The 18,223-nt window shown below is 46.6% G+C and overlaps 1 long non-coding RNA gene across 1 annotated transcript; it reads right to left on the bottom strand.

Moving 5' to 3' along the window:
- Window positions 1-1,892: 1,892 nt before the first annotated feature.
- LOC144480332 (uncharacterized) lies at window positions 1,893-12,830 on the bottom strand. Its single transcript, XR_013495646.1, has 3 exons — window positions 12,676-12,830; window positions 4,692-4,742; window positions 1,893-2,083 (listed from the first exon to the last, which is right to left on the bottom strand). It is a non-coding gene; the product is annotated as an uncharacterized LOC144480332 (long non-coding RNA).
- Between the last annotated feature and the right edge of the window lie 5,393 nt (window positions 12,831-18,223).

The following is an 18,223-nucleotide window of genomic DNA, read 5'->3' as shown; positions in this document are numbered from 1 at the left end:
TTGGGCCGAAGGCCTGTTCCCATGCTGTAATCCTCTATTGACTCTGAATGCTAACCGCATTTTCCCTGTGTTGTAGCTTCAGCAGGTTGGCATTTCAGATTTCGGTGTATGTGGTGCTACACCTGGCATGCTCTCCTACACTTCTCATTGAACCAGGGTTCATTTCCTGATTCAGTAATAATGCTAGAGTGTGGGATATAATGGACCACGAGGGTACACACTGTGGTTGTGTATAGTTCTGCTACTGCTGCTGCCTCACCACGCATGGATGCCCAGATGTGAGTTGCCAGAGGTCTTGAGATACTATTTCATTCAGCGCAGTGGTTGCGCCTCACAACATGGTAGAGGGGGCACTCAATGTGAAGATGGGACTCTATCTTCACACGGACTGTCTGGTAGCCACTAATATCTATACTGTCACTGACAAATGCCTCTGTGACAGGTAGACTGTAAGGGCTAGATCATGTAAACTTCTCCCTCTTGTTGGTTCCCTCATTGCCCTCCACAGATCCAGCCTGGAAGCTGTATCCTTCAGCACTTGGCTACTTTAGTCAATAGTTGGTGATGGACATCGAAGTCTCCACCCAGAGTAAATTCTGTGCCCTTGCCACATGCATGCACATACACACAAACCCACACATACACACAAACCCACACGCACACATACACACAAACCCACACGCACACATACACACACGACTCCCTACACAAATCCACATACACACTCATGCATTCACACACACAAATGCACACAACCACCTCCCCACACACACACACACACACACACCCACACACACACACACCCACACACCCACACACCCACACACCCACACACACCCACACACCCACACACACACACACCCACACACACACACACACACACACACACATAAAACCACATATTAACACAAACAGGGCAGCAAGGTGGCACAGTGGTTAGCGCTGCTGCCTCAAAGCGCCAGGGACCGAGGTTTGATTCCCGGCTTGGGTCACTGTCTGTGCGGAGTCTGCACGTTCTCCCCGTGTCTGTGTGGGTTTCCTCCGGGTGCTCCGGTTTCCTCCCACAGTCCGAAAGACATGCTGGTTATGTGCATTGGCCGTGCTAAATTCTCTTGTGACACAAATAAATAAACTTTAAACATACATATGCACACACCCGCCCCCCCCCAAATGTGTAGACATATACGTACATATGCGCAAACACACATACAGATTCCTGTAGATCTGCACACACATGTACCCACATGCACCGTCTGCAGACCGACACACACATGTATGTGCCGGTGCACACTCTATATATACTTACACATATACATGCAGGCATACACACATATATACATGTACATGCTCTCACACACTCACTCACACACTCACACTCACTCTCACACTCACTCTCACACTCACTCTCACACTCACTCTCACTCTCACACTCACTCACACACTCACACTCACTCTCACACTCACTCTCACACTCACTCTCACACTCACTCTCACACTCACTCTCACACTCACTCTCACTCTCACACTCACTCTCACTCTCACACTCACTCTCACACTCACTCTCACACACACACTCACACACACACACACACTCACACACACACACACTCACTCACACACACTCACTCACACTCACTCACACTCACTCACAGTCACTCACACTCACTCACTCACACACTCACACACTCACACACACTCACACACACTCACTCACACTCACTCACACACACACTCACACACTCACTCACACTCACACTCACACACACTCGATGGTGATGTTGTTGAGGGGGAAATCACAGAGAAATGCAAAAAGTGGAAAAAAATCAGGAGAAATTGCTTTGAAATGTCGAGGTCAAATTAAACATTCTTAAAAACTGAACAAAAGGCGAATGCCAGTTATTTTATTGGGATATTTTATTCAGTTAAATGGACTCATTTCTTTACAAAAATAAGAGCTGTAGTTTGGCTGTGATCCTTTGCTATTGCTTCGTGCTGTCGTTGCCGAGACCAGGCACATTTTGGGTCACTTGTTGAACCAATTTACCTCCTTCCTTCTTCACAAAGGCAGAACCTTGATCAACAGCTGGAAGAATAAAAGCCTACCATGAACAACATTATAGAATCACAGAATCCCACTGGGCAGAAGGAGGCCATTTGGCCCATTGAGTCTGTAGCGACCACAATCCCACCCAGGCCCTATCCCCACAACCCCATGCATTTACCCTGCTAATCCCCCTGACACTAAGGATCAATTCAGCATGGCCAATCCACCTAACCCACACATCTTTGGAGTGTGGGAGGAAACCGGGGCACCCGGAGGAAACCCACGCAGACACGGGGAGAACGTGCAAACTCCACACAGACAGTGACCCAAGCCAGATTTGAACCTGGGTCCCTGGCGCTGTGAGGCAACAGTGCAAACCACTGTGCCACCGTGCCACCCAGTCTGATACATATGAATCCTACGATATGAACATTATTGCCTTTGCCACTGAGCAGAACACTTAGTGAGGGGAGGGGAGGGAGGAGGGTTTTCCAGCCCTTCCTGTCAGCGGGATCTTTTGGTCCCACCAGAGGTGACCCCCTGCCCGTGGCGGATTCCCTCGTGGTGGGACGGGTGAGCCACGCAAAACACCAATGACTTTGACAGGATCAGAAGATTCTGCCAATGGCGAGGTTTCTCCATGACTGGGAAATACACCGCTGGTGGGGTTGGGTGGGAAAAGCCGCTCTTTGGGAAAGATTTTTAGGGATAGCGAAGAGCAGGCGGGAAGAACAGCGTTGGAGCAGTCAACAGAACTTAGTCTGAAAAGCAAAACGGAACAGGTTCCACAGTGTGACACTGCTGGTATAGAATGCTGGTATAGAATGCTGGTATAGAATGCTGGTATAGAATGCTAGTATGAGAGCAGGGAGGTCGCATTGGAGTTGGGCAGAGCATTGGTTAGGCCAGAGCTGGGCCAGTGTGTACAGTTCTGGTCACCTCACTATAGGAAGGATGTGAGTGCACTGGAGAGGAGATTCACCAGGATGTTGCCTGGGCTGGAGCAGTGAGCTCTAAGGAGAGACTGGATAAGCTTGGGTTGTTTTCTCCAGAGCAGAGAAGGCTGAGGGGGGACATGATTGAGGTGTATAAGATTCTGAGGGGTATGGACAGGGTGAATAGGGAGCAGCTGTTCCCCTTGGTTGAGGGGTCAATCACGAGGGGGCATAGATTTAGGGTGAGGGGCAGGAGATTCAGAGGGGATTTGAGAAAACACTTCTTCACTCAGAGGGAATCTGGAATGCACTGCCCGGGAAGGTAGTGGAGGCTGGAAACCTTACAACCGTTAAAAAATGTTCGGATGAGCCCTTGAAACATCATAACATTCAGGCATTTGGGACAAGTGCAGAAAATGGGATTGGCGGCCTTTAGTGGTAGATATTGTCGGTGCAGAACTCGATGGGCCAAAGGCACTTTTTTAATTTATTCATGGGACGTGGGCGTGGCTAACTGGCCAGCATTTATTGCCCATCCCTAGTTACCCAAGTTCATTTGAGAGTCAACCATATTTGCTGTGGCTCTGGAGTCACATGTAGGCCAGACAGGCAAGGACAGCAGATTTCCTTCCCTAAATGAGTGAACATTTCTGCACTCTCTGACCCTATGAGTTGGGGAGACTGAATGGCCTTTCTCTGCACCATAGGCATTCGATGATTTCCCTTTAGCTGGGGTACAGAATATAAGAGCAGGGAGGTTTTGCTAGGATTGAGTAAACATGAATAGACCATAGCTAGAGTCCCGTTCACCACAGTACAGGAAAGATGTGACTCACCTTGGGAGGATACAGAGCAAATTTACAAGGAATTCTCCAGGAATGGAGAACGTTAGCTGTGAGGTAAAAATGAATGGGTTGGAATTGTTTTTTGGGGGAAAGAGGGGAGACTGAAAGTACATTTAATTGAGGTGCGTAAAATTATGAAGGGTCTGGACAGAATGAATATGAAGAGAATAGTTCCTTCAGGAGGTTCATAACCAGAAGTCTTGATTTTAATTGGTAAAGGGGTTTAGGTTTATTTATTAGTGTTACAAGTAGGCTTACATTAACACTGCAATGAAGTTAGTGTGAAAATCCCCTAGTCACCACACTCCGGCGCCTGTTCGGGTACACTGAGGGAGAATTTAGCACGGCCGATGCACCCTAACCAGCACGTCTTTCGGACTGTGGGAGGAAACCGAAGCCGGAGGAAACCCACGCAGATATGGGGAGAATGTGCAGACTCTGCACAGACAGTGACCGAGGCTGGAATTGAACCCGGGTCCTTGGCGCTGTGAGGCAGCAGTGCTAACCACTGTGCCACCATGTGCGGGTTAGAGGGAAATTGAGGAGATTTCACCCAAAGGGTGATGGGGGGGTCCAGAAAGGTGGTAGAGGAAGATACCCTCAAGACTGTAAGAAAATTATTCAGATATGTGCTTATAGTGCCATAACCTACAAAATCCCAGTGGACAGTGGGATGAGGCTGGATTGGTCTTTCTCAGGCAGTGCGGACAACAAATTCCCTCCTGCGGTGCTGTAAGACCTTTCATTGTTTCTAAGATGGCGGCTGAGGGCGACGTGGAGGAGATTGGACAAAGATGGAGGGATTTTTCCCTCATTTCCATTAAACCAAGTATTAGGGAGATAAATGAAAGAAGGTTTCGACTGTACCTTTATTTACAACCTGCTGCACTTGACTGGTCCCCTTTTGTGCTGTATTTGCTGGGGACAGAATGAAGACATTTAGCAATGCAATTAAAGAAGACAGGTTTTGACACAACATATCCCTCACCCTTCACTGCAACACTCCAATATACCCCTCACCCTTCACTGCAACACTCCAATATACCCCTCACCCTTCACTGCAACACTCCAATATACCCCTCACCCTTCACTGGAACACTCCAATATACCCCTCACCCTTCACTGCAACACTCCAATATACCCCTCACCCCTCACTGTAACACTCTCTGATATACCCCACACCCTCACTGTAACACTCCAATATACCCCTCACCCCTCACTGTAACATTCTCTGATATACCCCACACCCTCACTGTAACACTCCAACATACCCCTCACCCCTCACTGTAACACTCCAATATACCCCACACCCTCACTGTAACACTCCAATATACAACTCACCCTTCACTGTAACACTCCAATATACCCCTCACCCCTCACTGTAACACTCCAATATACCCCTCACCCTTCACTGCAACACTCCAATATACCCCTCACCCCTCACTGTAACACTCTCTGATATACCCCACACCCTCACTGTAACACTCCAATATACCCCTCACCCCTCACTGTAACATTCTCTGATATACCCCACACCCTCACTGTAACACTCCAACATACGCCTCACCCCTCACTGTAACACTCCAATATACCCCACACCCTCACTGTAACACTCCAATATACCCCTCACCCTTCACTGTAACACTCCAATATACCCCTCACTGCAAAACTCCAATATACCCCTCACCCTTCACTGCAACACTCCAATATACCCCTCACCCTTCACTGTAACACTCTGATATACCCCTCACCCTTCACTGTAACACTCCAATATACCCCTCACCCTTCACTGCAACACTCCAATATACCCCTCACCCTTCACTGTAACACTCTGATATACCCCAGACCCTTCACTGTAACACTCTGATATACCCCACAGCCCTCACTGTAACACTCTGATATACCCCAGACCCTTCACTGCAACACTCCGATATACCCCACACCCCTCACTGTAACACTCCGATATACCCCACACCCCTCACTGGAACACTCTGATATACCCCACACCCCTCACTGTAACACTCGGATATACCCCACACCCTTCACTGTAACACTCTCTGATGTACCCCACACCCCTCACTGTAACACTCCAATATACCCCACACCCCTCACTGTAACACTCTGATATACCCCACACCCCTCACTGTAACACTCCAATATACCCCACAGCCCTCACTGTAACACTCTGATATACCCCACAGCCCTCACTGTAACACTCTGATATACCCCACACCCCTCACTGTAACACTCCAATATACCCCTCACCCTTCACTGTAACACTCTGATATACCCCAGACCCTTCACTGTAACACTCTGATATACCCCACAGCCCTCACTGTAACACTCTGATATACCCCAGACCCCTCACTGCAACACTCCGATATACCCCACACCCCTCACTGTAACACTCCGATATACCCCACACCCCTCACTGGAACACTCTGATATACCCCACACCCCTCACTGTAACACTCCAATATACCCCACAGCCCTCACTGTAACACTCTGATATACCCCACAGCCCTCACTGTAACACTCTGATATACCCCACACCCCTCACTGTAACACTCCGATATACCCCACACCCCTCACTGGAACACTCTGATATACCCCACACCCCTCACTGTAACACTCGGATATACCCCACACCCTTCACTGTAACACTCTCTGATATACCCCACACCCCTCACTGTAACACTCCAATATACCCCACACCCCTCACTGTAACACTCTGATATACCCCACACCCATCACTGTAACACTCCAATATACCCCACAGCCCTCACTGTAACACTCTGATATACCCCACACCCCTCACTGTAACACTCCAATATACCCCGTACCCCTCACTGCAACACTCCTATATACCCCTCACCCCTCACTGTAACACTCCAATATACCCCACACCCTTCACTGTAACACTCTGATATACCCCACACCCCTCACTGTAACACTCCAATATACCCCACACCCTTCACTGTAACACTCTGATATACCCCACACCCCTCACTGTAACACTCCAATATACCCCACACCCTTCACTGTAACACTCTGATATACCCCACACCCCTCACTGTAACACTCTGATACACCCCACACCCCTCACTGTAACACTCTGATATACCCCACAGCTCTCACTGTAACAACACTCCAATATAGCGCACACCCCTCAGGGTAACACGTCAACACCCCTGTCTCTAATACTCAATATAACCCACACTTCTGTACCTAAAGCTCGATATAATGCGCACCCCTGTCTCTAATACTCGATATAATCTACACCCCTGTCTCTAATACTCGATATAATCCGCACCCCTGTCTCTAATACTCGATATAAACCACACCCCTGTCTCTAATACTCTGATATGATCCACACCCCTGTCTCTAATACTCTGATATAATCCACACCCCTGTCTCTAATACTCGATATAATTCACACCTCTGTCTCTAATACTCTGATATAATCCACACCCCTGTCTCTAATACTCTGATATGATTCACACCCCTGTCTCTAATACACTGATATGATCCACACCCCTGTCTCTAATACTCTGATATGATCCACACCCCTGTCTCTAATACTCTGATATGATCCGCACCCCTGTCTCTAATACTCTGATATGATTCACACCCCTGTCTCTAATACTCTGATATGATCCACACCCCTGTCTCTAATACTCTGATATGATCCACACCCCTGTCTCTAATACTCTGATATGATCCACACCCCTGTCTCTAATACTCTGATATGATCCACACCCCTGTCTCTAATACTCTGATATGATCCACACCCCTGTCTCTAATACTCTGATATGATCCACACCCCTGTCTCTAATACTCTGATATAATCCACACCTCTGTCTCTAATACTCTGATATAATCCACACCTCTGTCTCTAATACTCTGATATAATCCACACCCCTGTCTCTAATACTCTGATATGATTCACACCCCTGTCTCTAATACTCTGATATGATCCACACCCCTGTCTCTAATACTCTGATATGATCCACACCCCTGTCTCTAATACTCTGATATGATCCACACCCCTGTCTCTAATACTCTGATATGATCCACACCCCTGTCTCTAATACTCTGATATGTTCCACACCCTTGTCTCTAATACTCTGATATGATCCGCACCCCTTTCTCTAATACTCGATATAATCCACTCCCCTGTCTCTAATACTCAGATATAATCCACACCCCTGTCTCTAATACTCGATATAATCCACACCCCTGTCTCTAATACTCAGATATGATCCACACCCCTGTCTCTAATACTCTGATATGATCCACACCCCTGTCTCTAATACTCTGATATGATCCACACCCCTGTCTCTAATACTCTGATATGATCCACACCCCTGTCTCTAATACTCTGATATGATTCACACCCCTGTCTCTAATACTCTGATATAATCCACACCCCTGTCTCTAATACTCGATATAATCCACACCTCTGTCTCTAATACTCTGATATAATCTTCACCTCTGTCTCTAATACTCTGATATAATCCACACCCCTGTCTCTAATACTCTGATATGATCCACACCCCTGTCTCTAATACCCTGATATAATCCACACCCCTGTCTCTAATACTCGATATAATCCACATCTCTGTCTCTAATACTCTGATATAATCTTCACCTCTGTCTCTAATACTCTGATATGATCCACACCCCTGTCTCTAATACTCCGATATGATTCACACCCCTGTCTCTAATACTCTGATATGATCCGCACCCCTGTCTCTAATACTCGATATAATCCACACCCCTGTCTCTAATACTCTGATATGATCCACACCCCTGTCTCTAATACTCTGATATAATCCACACCCCTGTCTCTAATACTCGATATAATCCACACCTCTGGCTCTAATACTCTGATATAATCTTCACCTCTGTCTCTAATACTCTGATATAATCCACACCCCTGTCTCTAATACTCTGATATAATTCACACCTCTGTCTCTAATACTCTGATATGATCCACACCCCTGTCTCTAATACTCTGATATGATTCACACCCCTGTCTCTAATACTCTGATATGATCCACACCCCTGTCTCTAATACTCTGATATGATCCACACCCCTGTCTCTAATACTCTGATATGATCCACACCCCTGTCTCTAATACTCTGATATGATCCACACCCCTGTCTCTAATACTCGATATAATCCACACCTCTGTCTCTAATACTCTGACATAATCTTCACCTCTGTCTCTAATACTCTGATATAATCCACACCCCTGTCTCTAATACTCTGATATAATCCACACCCCTGTCTCTAATACTCGATATAATCCACACCCCTGTCTCTAATACTCTGATATAATCCACACCTCTGTCTCTAATACTCTGATATAATCTTCACCTCTGTCTCTAATACTCTGATATAATCCACACCCCTGTCTCTAATACTCTGATATAATCTTCACCTCTGTCTCTAATACTCTGATATAATCCACACCCCTGTCTCTAATACTCTGATATAATCCACACCCCTGTCTCTAATACTCTGATATAATTCACACCTCTGTCTCTAATACTCTGATATGATTCACACCCCTGTCTCTAATACTCTGATATGATCCACACCCCTGTCTCTAATACTCTGATATGATTCACACCCCTGTCTCTAATACTCTGATATGATCCACACCCCTGTCTCTAATACTCTGATATGATCCACACCCCTGTCTCTAATACTCTGATATGATCCACACCCCTGTCTCTAATACTCTGATATGATCCACACCCCTGTCTCTAATACTCTGATATGATTCACACCCCTGTCTCTAATACTCTGATATGATCCACACCCCTGTCTCTAATACTCTGATATGATCCGCACCCCTGTCTCTAATACTCGATATAATCCGCACCCCTGTCTCTAATACTCGATATAATCCGCACCCCTGTCTCTAATACTCTGATATGATCCACACCCCTGTCTCTAATACTCTGATATGATTCACACCCCTGTCTCTAATACTCTGATATGATTCACACCCCTGTCTCTACAACTCTGATATGATTCACACCCCTGTCTCTAATACTCTGATATGATCCACACCCCTGTCTCTAATACTCTGATATGATTCACACCCCTGTCTCTAATACTCTGATATGATCCACACCCCTGTCTCTAATACTCTGATATGATCAACACCCCTGTCTCTAATACTCTGATATGATCCACACCCCTGTCTCTAATACTCTGATATGATCCACACCCCTGTCTCTAATACTCTGATATGATCCACACCCCTGTCTCTAATACTCTGATATGATCCACACCCCTGTCTCTAATACTCTGATATGATCCACACCCCTGTCTCTAATACTCGATATAATCCACACCCCTGTCTCTAATACTCGATATAATCCACACCCCTGTCTCTAATACATGTTAAACCCCACATTCCTATCTCTAATACGTGCTATACACCACACCCATGTCTGTCTTTAGAGCACATATATATATATATGTGTCAACACCCTCCCTGTAGCACGCACCTCTTCATAACTCCCTCACTGCAATACTCTTTGATCAGCCCATCACTGTAACATTCTGCTGTGTTCCACACACCATCATTATAACATTATTCGATTCTACATGCCTCACTGTTATATCCCATATCCATAATGGAAACATATTATTATATCTCAAACTGTAACAGTTTGTTATATCCCACATGCATCAATGTAACAGGCTGATATTACGTCTTGGCAATTCATAATCATTTATTCCCAAATTGTCCCAACATCTCAACAATCAGGCATCACTTTCCCCTGAAGCATGTGGCCAACCCAGACTGGAACCAGAGTCACAGAGTCGTACAGGGCAGAAAAGGCCCTTTGGCCCATCGAGTCTGCACTGACAATAACTACCACTAAAGTCACGCTAATCCCATTTTCCAGCACTTTGTCCCATATTCTTGAATATTATGTTACTTTTTCAAGGTTGTCAGGTTTTCGGTTTCCACTACCTTCCCGGGCAGTGCATTCCAGATTCCCACCACACTCTGAGTGAAAATCTTTTTTCTCAAATCCCCTCTGAATCTCCTGCCCCGCACCCTAAAATGCCCCCTCGTGATTGACCCCTCAACCAAGGGGAACAGCTGCTTCTTACTCACCCTGTCCATACCCCGCATAATCTTACACACCTTGATCATGTCCTCCCTCAGCCTTCTCTGCTCTAAAGAAAACAATCCCAGCCTAACCAGGTCAATGTGGCAACCAGATATACAACTGACACTTCAAAAGCTCGCTTTTCTGCAACTGCGGAAACCCTGTTCAGACAAAAGCACATCTTGCCCCAATGGAAGTTTGAGGGCGACTTGCTGGAGTTAGAATTGCTCTCCAACAATGATTAGGGAACTTGCCATTAATCCTAGAATCTCTAAAGTGCAGAAGGAGGCCATTTGACCCATCGTGTCTGCACCAACAACATTCACACCCAGGCCCTATCACCGGAACTCCACAAATTTACCCCGCTAATCCCCTTGACACAAAGGGAGATTTTACCATGGCCAATCAATCTAATCTACACATCTTTGGACACTAAGGGGCAATTTAGCACGGCCAATCCACCTAACCTATAAAACTTTGGACACTAAGGGGCAATTTAGCATGGCCAATCCACCTAACCTATAAATCTTTGGATACTAAGGGGCAATTTGGCATGGCTAATCCACCTAACCTATAAATCTTTGGACACTAAGGGGCAATTTAGCATGGCCAATCCACCTAACCTATAAATCTTTGGATACTAAGGGGCAATTTAGCATGGCCAATCCACCTAACCTATAAATCTTTGGACACTAAGGGGCAATTTAGCATGGCCAATCCACCAAAACTGCACATCTTTGGACTGTGGGAGGAAACCGGAGCATTCGGAAGAAACCCATGCAGACACGGGGAGAATGTGCAGATTCCACACAGACAGTGACCCGAGGCTGGAATTGAACCCGGGTCCCCGGAGCTGTGAGGCAGCAGTGCTAAGCACTGTGCCACCAAACTGTGACAACAGCTTCCGAAGCTGTCCCAGGGAAGAGAAGTCCAATCACTTGAGCAAAGCAATGCAAATTAATGAGGAACGTGACACTTTAATACAAAGAAGAAAGTTAAAATATCAGAAACTCAGAATAAAGCAAAGAGTCTAGACTTGAAACTGATTGGCAGTTGTCTCAGCTTTACCTTTTCTGGCTGTGTGACATTCCGTGATACATCTGCCATTATAATGAAGACATCTAATAGACTCCCTGTCTAATCAATATATCTGATAAATCATTTTCTGTGTAATTCTCCCTTCACTCTGTCTGGGTTTCAGTATCGCCGCGTGGCTTTAACCAAACATGTAGAAGCCAGCAGAAGCACTGGATCAGATTACCAAAATGAAACGGCTTTCTGTAAAAGCACACGAGATGCTCACTTGAGTCAAAATAATTGGGAGCAGCTCACCCAGTGCTCTATTTTCCCATTGATTTATCATTGAGCCGGCCACGTTTAACTGACACTGGCAAACTCAACGTGCGCCAGGGATCGTAGAATCCCTACAGTGCAGAAGCCATTTGGCCAGTTGAGCCTGCACTGACCCAGGCCCAATGCCTCTAACCCCTACGCATTAACCCCTAGTACCCCTGACACTAAGGGGCAATTTAGCATGACCAATCCATCTAACCCGCACATCTTTGAGACTGTGGGAGGAAACTGGAGCACCCGAGGAAACCCACGCAGACACGGGATCAAACCTGGCATTGTTCTGGTGTCGAATGCAATTATGGATCAGATGAGGCAACAATGGAGCTAGGCTTTTATTTCAGAATAACTTGATTACCTGCATTTGCTGCTTCATTTTCCGCACCGGCCATGGCCTTGTTAAACTGGGCGCCAAAGTTAGCCATTCCTTTAACTCAAAGAAGGGAGATGCCGGCAGTAAGAGTAACAGCAGAGATAGCTAAGAACAGATTTGGTCGTGTCAGGGTTGCGCACTGAGCATTTATATCAAGCATTAGCTCCGCCCAGGGAGTCGCAGCAGTTGCCAAGTCCTGTTGGAGATACTTCTCCTCATTACCTGGAAGGGCAGGAGCTGAACAGAAACTGAGCAAATTTAAATGCGTCAAGCCCAAAGGCTAGGGAGCGGCAAAACAGAGGCTGCCAATGTTAGTTTGGAAGTGAACAGATACGGGAAACAGCTCATGAGAAAATGGTGGAGGTAAAAGGAGCGAGGTGTTTTTAAACTAATTCCAGCCACAGGAGCAGTCCTATCTGCCACACCTTCAACTTGAGCAGAAACTTGGGTGGCACGGTGGCACAGTGGTTAGCACTGCTACCTCACAGCGCCAGGGACCCGGGTTCAATTCTGGCCTCGGGTCACTGTCTGTGTGGAGTTTGCACATTCTCCCCGTGTCTGGGTGGGTTTCCTCCGGGTGCTCCGGTTTCCTCCCACAGTCCAAAGATGTGCAGGTTAGGCGGATTGGCCATGCTAAATTGACCCTTAGTGTCCAAAGATGCATATATAGGTTAAGGGGATTAACAGGGTAAAATATGTGTGGTTATGGAGATAGGGCCTACATAAGAATTGGCAAATGGAATTTAATGCAGACAAGTGTGAGATATTGCACTTTGGAAGGACAAACCAAAGAAGAACGTACAGGGTAAATGGTAGGACTCTGAAGAGTGCAGTTGAACAGAGGGATCTGGGAATGCAGGTACAGAATTCCCTAAAAGTGACGTCACAGGTGGATAGGGTCATAAAGAGTGCCTTTGGTACATTGGCCTTTATAAATCGGAGTATCGAGTATAAAAGTTGGAGTGTTATGGTAAGGTTATATAAGGCATTGGTGAGGCCGAATTTGGAGTATTGTGTACAGTTTTGGTCACCTAGTTACAGGAAAGATGTAAATAAGGTTGAAAGTGTGCAGAGAAGGTTCACAAGGATGTTGCTGGGACTTGAGAAGCTGAGTTACAGAGAGAGATTGAATTGGTTGGGACTTTATTCCCTGGAGCGTAGAAGAATGAGGGGAGATTTGATAGAGGTGTATAAGATTTTGATGGGTATAGATAGAGTGAATGCAAGCAAGCTTTTTCCACTGAGGCTAGGGGAGAAAAAAACCAAAGGGCATGGGTTAAGGGTGAAAGGAGAAAAGTTTAAAGGGAATATTAGGGGGGGCTTCTTCACGCAGAGAGTGGTGGGAGTGTGGAATGAGCTGCCGGATAAAGTGGTAAATGCGGGGTCACTTTTAACATTTAAGAAAAACTTGGACGGGTTCATGGATGAGAGGGGTGTGGAGGGATATGGTCCAAGTGCAGGTCAGTGGGACTAGGCAAAAAATGGTTCGGCACAGACAAGAAGGGTCAAAAGGCCTGTTTCTGAGCTGTAATTTTCTATGGTTCTAAGAGTGGGCGCAGACTTGATGGGCCAAATGGCCTCCTTCTGCACTGTAAGATTCTATGATTCTATGAATAAAAATGTAACTAAGTGTACCTCTCAAAGAGTTAAAAATCCCAGAACAGCAGAGCTGAGAAATGTAGGTTAAGGCCGGAATTCTCCTGCCTGCCACGGGAATCGGACTGGATGAGGGACGGACCATGGAAAGGTCCGTTGACCTCGGGCGGGAGTTTCCGGTTTCGGGACGAATGAGGCCGGAAAATCCCGCCCTAAAATTCAAACAAGGAACCTGAACCAGCCTGTTTCGGCCAATAAAAATTAGTTTCGAGATTCCGGTGAGCCTCCACCTTTATTCAGGATATTTCTATCTATGGGAGGCATGGGGGCTTCTGGTGACTGCCCAGACCTCCCTGGACTCTTACAATCCAGAAGTATTCAGAAGTAGAGAGGTGAGGCATTGAACTTCTTCCTCAATCAGGTGAATGAACCAATTGACATGCCTCCTTGCAAAGGTATACTCTCAGACAACACTGCATGATGGACTCCCATAGAATCCCTACAGTGCAGAAGGAGGCCATTTGGCCTATTGAGTCTGCACCAGCCCTCTGAAAGAGCTCTCAACCCAGGCTCAGTCCCCTGCCCTATCCCTTTATCCCTGCGTTTTGATCATGGCCAATCCACCTAACCTACACGTCTTTGGACACTAAGGGTCAATTTACCATGGCCAATCCACCTAACCTACAACCAAAAGAGGAAACACTGGAAAATCTCAGCAGGTCTGGCAGCATCTGTAAGGAGAGAAAAGAGCTGATGTTTCGAGTCCAGATGACCTGCCGAGACTTCCCAGCGTTTTCTCTTTTGGTTTCAGATTCCAGCTTCCGCAGTAATTTGTTTTTATCCACCTAAACCTGCACATCTTTGGACACTAAGGGGCAATTTAGCATGGCCAATCCACCTAACCTGCACATCTTTGGACACTAAGGGGCAATTTAGCACGGCCAATCTATCTAATCTTTGGACAGTGAGAGGAAACCGGAGCACCCGGAGGAAACCCACCCAGACACGGGGAGAATGTGCAAACTCCACACAGACAATGACCCAAGGCTGGAATTGAACGCGGGTCCCTGGCGCTGTGAGGCAGCAGTGCTAACTAGTGGAACTAGGTGTGTTGCTCATTCGGAGAGCTAGTGCAGACATGATGGGCCAAATGGCCTCTTTCTGCACCGTAACAATCCTGTGAAGTGGCATTTGATTTAATTCATTACATGTATGTTGACTTGACCAATCGTAAGTTAACAATCTCACTAGGTCTTGTTTCGCCAAGTGTTCCTTCGTGAATGCTCGGATAAGTGGAGATAGGAACACAATGAAAGATACGACATCCAGTTTGGACGAGGTGGGTCAGTTCTGTTGTTAACAGTCACAGTCCAAAGATGTGCAGGTTAGGTGGATTGGCCATGTTAAATTGCCCCTTAGTCTCAGAGGGACTAGCTAGGGGTAAATATGTGGGGGTTACGGAATAGGGCCTGGGTGGGATTGTGGTCGATGCAGACTCAATGGGCCAAATGGCCTCCTTCTGCACTGTAGGGATTCTATGATTTCTATAATAGCCACCTCGGGCACGGTGGCACAATGGTTAGCACTGCTGCCCCACAGCGCCAGGGACCCGGATTAGATTCCTGGTTTGGTTCACCGTCTGTGTGGAGTTTGCACATTCTCCCCATGTCTGCATGGGTTTCCTCCGGGTGCTCCGGTTTCCTCCCACAGTCCAAAGCTGTGCTGGTTAGGTGCATTCGCCATGCTAAATTGCTCCTAGTTTTGGGGGGGATTAGCAGGGTAAATACGTGGGGTTACGGGGATAGGGTGAATTTGTTGTTGGTGCAGGCTCGATGGGTGAATGGCCTCCTTCTGTACCGTAGGGATTCTATGATTCTAAACCCCTGGATTCTTAACCGCTGGCTAAACATTGGTTCACAACCAGTGAGTCCTTTCCCCCTTTGAAGTAGCCTTATTGTCTGATTACAGATTCTCTCACTTGCCCTGTTGTAAACTAATCGTTAGAGATTGAACGCTGTGATCAGAGAAACATAGAAACTAGAAGCAGGAAAAGGCCATTCAGCCCTTTGAGCCTGTTCCACCTTTCATTTTGATCATGGCTGATCATCAAATTCAATATCCTGATCCCCCCTTCCTCCCATATCCCTCGATCCCTTTAGCCCCAAGAACATAGAACATAGAACAGTACAGCACAGAACAGGCCCTTCGGCCCACGATGTTGTGCCAAGCTTTATCTGAAACCAAGATCAAGCTATCCCACTCCCTATCATCCTGGTGTGCTCCATGTGCCTATCCAATAACTGCTTAAATGTTCCTAAAGTGTCTGACTCCACTATCACTGCAGGCAGTCCATTCCACACCCCAACCACTCTCTGCGTAAAGAACCTACCTCTGATATCCTTCCTATATCTCCCACCATGAACCCTATAGTTATGCCCCCTTGTAATAGCTCCATCCACCCGAGGAAATAGTCTTTGAACGTTCACTCTATCTATCCCCTTCATCATTTTATAAACCTCTATTAAGTCTCCCCTCAGCCTCCTCCGCTCAAGAACTATATCTAATTTCTTCTTGAAATCAAACAACGTTTTGGCCTCAACTACTTTCTGTGGTAGTGAATTCCACACATTCGCCACCCTCTGGGTGAAGAAATTTCTCCTCACCTCAGTTCTAAAAGGTTTACCCCTTATCCTCAAACTATGACCCCTAGTTCTGGACTCCCCCACCATCGGGAACATTCTTTCTGAATCCAACCGGTCTACCCCTGTTATAGAAACATAGATCAACCAATACCTCCACTGTCACTCTATCATGCAGGATGGGAGAAGGCTGTTTACGAGAATGTTGCTGGAAAAGTGTAGCTCTGAGGAGTGATTGGATAGGTTGGGGTTATTTTCCTTGGAACACAGAGGGATGACTTGATAGAGGTGTACAGAATTATAGGAGGGAGAGATAGAGTGAACAGGATAAAATTGTTTCCCTTGGTGGAGAATTCTAGAACCGGGGACATGGATTCAAGATAAGCAGCAGAAGGTGTAGAGGAGGCATGAGGAAGAACTTCTTTACGCAGAGGGTGCTGGGTGTCTGGGATTCGCTGCCCTATACAGTGAACCTGTATAACACGCTGGATAGGCCTCAGCCTGTCCGGTTCTGGGCACCATAACTTAGGAATGATGTGAAGGTTTCAAGAGAGAGTGCAGAGAAGATTCACTGAATCAATGGCTCCAGGGATGAGAAACTTCGGTTACTTGGATAGATTGGTTGTTCTCCTCAGAAAACAAAAGTGTTGAGACGTGAGAGGGGATTTGACAGAGGTGTGCGGCATCGATTACAAGGAGCTTCAGGGCGAAATGTGCGGAGTCTGCACGTTCTCCCCGTATCTGCGTGGGTTTCCTTCAGATGCCCCGGTTTCCTCCCACAGTCCAAAGATGTGCAGGTTAGGTGCTTTGGCTATGCTAAATTGCCCCTTAGTGTCCAGAGATGTGCAGGTTAGGTGGATTGGCCGTGCTAAATTGGCTAGGGGGATTAGCAGGGTAAGTATGTGGGGTTATTGGAAAGGGTCTGGGTGGGATCCTCTGTCAGAGAGTCGGTGCAGACTCGATGGGCTGAATGACCTCCTTCTGCACTGTAGGGATTCTATGATCATGTGGGGTGTGGCCAGAACAGAAATTTTTCCCTCTCTGGCAGGAGCATTGAGAACGCGAGGACACTGGTTTAAGCTGAATAGCAAAAAAAAACAAAGGCGAACATAAGGATAAAGCTTTAAACAGCAGCATGAGGTTCGCAAGTGGAATTGACTGCCTGAGAATGTCGTGGAGACTGATTTAATCGTGGCTTTCAAAACCAAATTGGGTAATTACCTGAAGAGATAAAAACTAATTGCAGGGCTATGGGGTGAGGGCGGGGGAATGGAATTGGAGAGCCAGCTTAAACACCC

The sequence above is a fragment of the Mustelus asterias genome, chromosome 28 (assembly GCF_964213995.1).
Source record: "Mustelus asterias chromosome 28, sMusAst1.hap1.1, whole genome shotgun sequence".
NCBI classification, from domain to species: Eukaryota; Metazoa; Chordata; class Chondrichthyes; order Carcharhiniformes; family Triakidae; genus Mustelus; species Mustelus asterias.
The sequence above is the reverse complement of the archived record's forward strand: the minus strand, read 5'-3'. Positions and strand labels throughout refer to the sequence as shown.